We start from the raw sequence: 6,001 nt of genomic DNA, 5'->3' as shown, positions 1-6,001 counted from the left end.
ACTGGCAACTCCGCCCAGTGAAAGCAAGCTGCGCCCACCAACCCGAATTCAATGCATCCAAAAGCGGTTCTCCGCTGTACAACCTCAGTAGTTCTGCTGGAAATGTCTCTGCGCTCAGATCTGAATGAGTTTATTCTGTTTTCTTCCTCAGATTCCTGCTTTAAATAAACATATCAGTCAGGAACGACTCTATATAATGGTTTTCATTGCAAAACAAACACAATGTGCTGAAGTTACGTGTTTGCACTTTCACTGACACTGTCTCACCGGGAGCTGCAGTCCTTCCCCACTCTGATTCAGACAGCACTGTCCTTCCTGTGACATGTCCCATCGAGAATGGAAGGCCAGCCATTAATAACCTTCACTGGGGAACAGAGCGACAGGTTTAAAACCTTTACGATGCCCCCAGCGGAGAATTGAGCCCCGTGACAGGCGGGGACACTAACCACGATACTGTGGAGGACAACAACATCGAAGGAGGCCCTTCAGCCTGTTGTGGCCGCACTTGTCAAACACAACTGCTTAACGACCTGAATCAAGGTCCATCGTTTAGCCCATAATCTTACATGTTTTGGCATCGCAAATTAACATCTCAATTTTTTTTAAGGTGAGAATGATTTCCGCCTCTCTGACCCTTTCCGCAAATCTACTCTAACCTTTCTGCCTTTTCCCGAAATCTCTTGGCCCCAGTGTTCCATCTCTCCATCAATAACAAAGGCTTCTTTCAGTCTATCCCATCCATATCCCTCAGCATTTAGTACATCTCAGTCATGTCTTCTCCAATCTCCTCCGCTCGGCGACAAACAACCCCAGTCTGTCCAATCTCTCCTCACAACTGAAACTTTTCAGCCCAGACAATATCCCAGTGAATCTCTCCTGCAACGTTCCCAGTGCGATCACATCCATGCAGTACTCTGAATTGCAGAACTGCACACAGTAATCTAGCTAGGGCCGAATGAACTATTTTTTCCTGTTCTGTTACAGTATGAGGGCGTTGCTGGCTCGGCAGTATTGATTGCTATCCCTAATTGCACAGCGGGCAGTTGAGACTCAACCATATTGTAGTGAGTGTGGAGTGACATGGAGGCCCGAGCAGGTAAGAATGACAGTTTCATTCCTTAAATGGCGTCAGATGGATTTGTTTTTTCTCAACAATTGAACATGGATATATAGGAGTTATAAGATTCGTAATTCCGGATATTTATTGAATCCCAATTCTACCACCGAGCATGGTCGGAGTCAAACCCAGGTCCCAGGTGTCTGAATTAATAGTTCAGTGTTCAGTGGTAATAGCGCTTGGCCATTGCAGAAAAGCAGTGAAACTGATCTTATCCAATTAAGTCGCTTTTCCCCGATACTGTTCTGTGCCAATTTTCTGAGCTTGACCCCCCGCAATAATATCTGGTCCACATCAGTAAAAGCTGCTACATGAGCATTGAACTCACAACAGTGGTAACCAAATGGATCAAATGGTCTGCAGGTCCCGATGGTGGGGTTGGAGCACGTTCACCCAGCAACAGTGACTGCAGCCATACAGACTGATCGGTATCAATGGGAGAGTCAGTGTTAGATTCTGCAGTGCCTTAATGAAATAGGAAATGACTCCTCAAACACATGATGAAAGAGCTGCGCTCCGAAAGCTAGTGCTTCCATTAAATCTGTAAGACCATAACCTGGTTTTGGGTCATTTTTAACTTTGTACTCCACAGTCCAACACCAGCATCTCCAAATTAATGAAATGGGTATGGGATGGAAAGTTCGGTTCGTGATCGTAGGAGGGAAGAAATCTCTGAGAACGGGTGGATTTGAATTCTGACATATGAAACACAGAGATGTGAGCGAGCAGAGGTTGAAGGAAAAAAAACAATCACCTTGGAGAAAATCAAAACTTTAAAACAACTGATTCCTTTGTGTTTCACAAAAGACTGGGACACACAGAGCTGTTACTGCCGTGACTCGGATTCGAACCGAGGTTGCTGCGGCCACAACGCAGAGCACTAACCACTATACGATCACGGCAACCCACAGACGAACACACAGAGCTCACGCAATAAGTACAATATCATAAGAAATGTTAGGCAGAGCACCAAATCCACAATATCAGTGCTTAGCGAACAGTGGCAGATATGTGGGAACTCAGAATGGGCTGACCGTTTAATATCGGTTCACCCAGTGGCTGTGGTGATTCCATCATTAATGTGTTGAAGGCTGAGATAAATAGATTTCTCCAAAACATCAAAGACTCCGGGGACATCAATGTGGACTTCAACAGTTTCCTCATTTCCCCTTCCCCCACCTCACCCCATTTCCAAACTTCCAGCTCAGCACTATCCCCATGACTTGTCCTGACTTGTCCTACCTGCCTATCATCTATTCCACCTATCCATTCCACCCTTCCCCCCGACCTATCACCTTCATCCCCTCCCCCACTTAACTATTGTACTCTATGCTACTTTCTCCCCACCCCCTCCCTCCTCTCACTGATCTCTCCACCCTTCAGGCTCTCTGCCTGAATTCTTGATGACGAGCTTTTGCCCGAAACGTCGATTTTACTGCTCCTCGGATGCTGCCTGAACTGCTGTGCTCTTCCAGCACCACTAATCCAGAATCTAATTTCCAGCATCTGCAGTCATTGTTGTTACCAAGCTTTTGTTGAAATATATACTTCAATAGCAATGCAGTTTAACATCGGTGACTTCTCGAGTTTCCCCACACAAGGCAGTAACCACTGCTGTCACATAGTCCCAGTTCCCTGCCCCAGAATCAGAGGAACTGAGTGGCGCAGTCGCGAATAACCAACTTGAAATCAAGATGGGAATGAGGTCGCAGAGATACTCGATGGCTCAAGAGAGGCAACCGGAGAATGCAAGGTATTTCTATGATGGTTTAGAGGCGCAAGCAATTCCAAGATTGGGAGTGCTCCTGGTCAAAAGCGGGGCAGAAGGGAAAATCTGTTCCCGTTTATAATAACAGCGATCTACAGTGCATCTTGCTGAGACAGCTGAGTGCCACAACTGGAGCGTGAGCCGCTGGTTTGAAGTTTAAATTTGCTTCATTATCACCCACTTCCGTGGAATGAATTGCTTTCACCATTTTTATTTCCAATTGTTTTATATCTCCCTGTAGTCTGCAGCTTTCTTTCTCATGGTTAATTGCATGACTAACTGTTCTATGATCTGCACACTGCTAAATCACGGCAACTACAAGTAAATATGAAACATTGATCTATATGAGAAAACAGTGGAACTCACTGCAGACATGCTTCATAGGTTTGCAGGTGACACCAGAATTGTAGACAGTGAGGAAGATGATCTAAGTTTCAAAAGGATCTTAATCCAATGAGTCGTTGGACTGAAAAATGTAACATGGAGTTCAATCTGGATAAATGGAAGGTATTGCATTTTGGTACAACAAGAAGAGTATGGCTTTGCGGATGTTGGAGAACAGGGAAGCTCGGAGTGCAGGTACATAATTCCTTGTAATTTGCATTACCAACAGACAAGATGGTTCAAAGGCATTTAACATACGTCCCTTCATTGCTCAGTCCTTTGAGTATAGTAGTTGGGACGTTATGTTGAAGTTTTGCAGGACATTGTTGAGGCGTCTTCTGGAATTTTATGTCCAGTTCTGGTCGCCCAGTTGTGGGAATGATATTATTCAGCTTGAATAGGTCCACAAAAGGTGTGCACGCTTGTTGCTAGTGGACGTTTTGAGTTATAATGAAAGGCTTGATAGGCTGAGACTATTTTCAGATTCGAGATTGGGGTGCTGGAAAACCACATCAGGTAAGGCAGCATCCGAGGAGCAGGAGAATATTTTTTTTTCGCGCAAGTGTCGTTCATCAGGCTCTTTCCCGAAACGTCGATTCTCCTGCTCCTCAAATGCTGCCTGATCTGCTGTGCTTTCCCAGCACAACACTCTCGACTCTGATCTCTCATCTGCAGTTCTCACTTTCTCCTAGTTGAGACTGTTTTCACTCTCGGTTAGGGGTTTGAACGGCGACCTGACAGAAGTTTATGAATTATTGAGAGACAAGTTTAGAGTTAATGATAGCTGCCTTTTCCCAGGAGGGGGATTTCAAGACGAGAGGGCATATGTTTAAGATGAAAAGAGATTTTTTAAAAAAAGACGTGCGGCATTTTTATAGGGAAGGTGTTTAACGTGTGTAATTAACTTGCTGAGGAAGTAATGGATGAGCGTACGTTTGCAACATTTAATGGGCAATTGATTCCAAACATGAATGGGAAAGTGGGATTTTTAAAATAAATGTATTCATGCCGAGTACGTCAGTTATTTCCCAGAGGACACTTAAGAGTCAACCACGGTATTATCCATCTGGAGTCTCCTGTGAGACAGAGCAGATGAATATGGCAGTTTGCTTCCCGAACTGGCATGAGTGAATCAGATGGGATTTTCCACACAACTGATTCAGGTCATCAAGAGACTCTTCAATTCCAGGTGCGTATTGAATTCAAACTCCACCATCTGTCATGCCAGGACTTGAATTCTTTGTGCCCAAAATATTACCTGTTTTTTTGGATCAACAACACAGTAATAAAACTACAAGGGCATTATAACCACTTAACGGGTACAGGAGGAGGCAGATGTGACAAGGTTAGTTTGGCAGTATGTACAGCATGGATTGTTTGGACTGACGGGCCTGTTTTCATGCTGTATGACTCTATGATTGACGCTATGGAGCAAATAGCTGTTTGGGATTAACAGCAGCATTGATAGCATAATCGAACAACTGATAGGATATGTAGTCCTGCTGGCGTCTCGGAGTTTGTTTTGCTCAGTGATCCCTTCCCACACATGGGAGTGGTGAACGGTCTCTCCCCAGTGTTACTGATTAAATGAGTTTCCATTTCTGTGGTTAATTGAATCCCTTCCAGAAGTTCCCACATTGCCCTGCTTTTTCTGTGGTATCATCGTCTTTTTTTTTCTACCCAGGGTGAACGATCCTTTCAAATTGTGTCCACACAGATACAAATCCCGTTTTCCATGTTGTTAAGGTGTTTTCATTGTTTCTCATTAACCCACAGGGTGTGAGTATCACTGGTCAGGACAACATTTATTCTTCGCCCCTCGTTCGTTGCTGTCTGGCTGCACCACAAACCCGGGTGCGATCCCAGCCTCGGGTGTCTGTCTGTGGGCAGTCTGCACATTCTCTGTGTGTTTGTGTTTTTATTTCTCCCTCTGACTTAAGATGTGCCAGTTACAGGGATCAACAATGGAAAATGCAGGCTTATGGGACAGGGAGTACCGTGGGGTCTGGTGTGATGCGCTTTGGATGAATGTGTGGACTGGAAGGGCCGACAAGTCTGCTTCCCTCACAGTGGGGATTCTTGGATTAAGGGTCAGCTAATGTTTTTTTTTCTGGTCCTGGAGTCTCTCGTAGGCAGGACTGGGTGAAGATGGTAGAATCCCCTGCATAAGGGACATGGATGAATGAGATTGCAGCAAATTAAAGTCATGATCTCTGTTCCTGAGGTCAGGCTTGCATTTCAGGTTTTATTCGTCGAACTTAAACATCACCCTTTCCGTGTTCCAACCCCCAAGGATGACGAGTTTAAAATATTACCCCAACACCACCTTCTCCAGGTTGAAATCTTGACTGTGTGGAAGAAACTGATACTGAGCTAATGCAAGCAAATGTAGCTGCCACCACCAGTGTTGGAAACACAGATCCAAATAGAAAAATCATCTTTTAAACCCACCACTGCAAAGTTCAGGGCTGAACACGCTCCACTTGTGCCACTCAGCTGTCTTAGCAAGATGCACTGGAAATCGCTATGAGACTATAAACGGGAACAACCGTTCCCTTGAGCAGGAGCACACTCAACCAAGGAATTTCTTGCGCCTCTATACCATCGTAGAAGTACAGCACGCTCACCTATTGCATCACTGGAACCAGAGAGTAACTCCGCGCACACATTCCCATCCCCATTTCCGGTTGGATCTGGGCGGCTGTGCCGATGTTAAGCTAAAATGCTATTGA

General features: G+C 45.0%; 1 non-coding gene across 1 annotated transcript; it reads right to left on the bottom strand.

Moving 5' to 3' along the window:
* Positions 1 to 1,947: 1,947 nt before the first annotated feature.
* trnah-gug (transfer RNA histidin (anticodon GUG)) lies at positions 1,948 to 2,019 on the bottom strand. Its single transcript has one exon. It is a non-coding gene; the product is annotated as a tRNA-His (tRNA).
* Positions 2,020 to 6,001: the final 3,982 nt, after the last annotated feature.

The sequence above is a fragment of the Chiloscyllium punctatum genome, unplaced genomic scaffold, assembly GCF_047496795.1.
Source record: "Chiloscyllium punctatum isolate Juve2018m unplaced genomic scaffold, sChiPun1.3 scaffold_82, whole genome shotgun sequence".
Taxonomy (NCBI): domain Eukaryota; kingdom Metazoa; phylum Chordata; class Chondrichthyes; order Orectolobiformes; family Hemiscylliidae; genus Chiloscyllium; species Chiloscyllium punctatum.
Note: the sequence above shows the minus strand (reverse complement) of the source record. Positions and strands in the feature narration are given on the sequence as shown.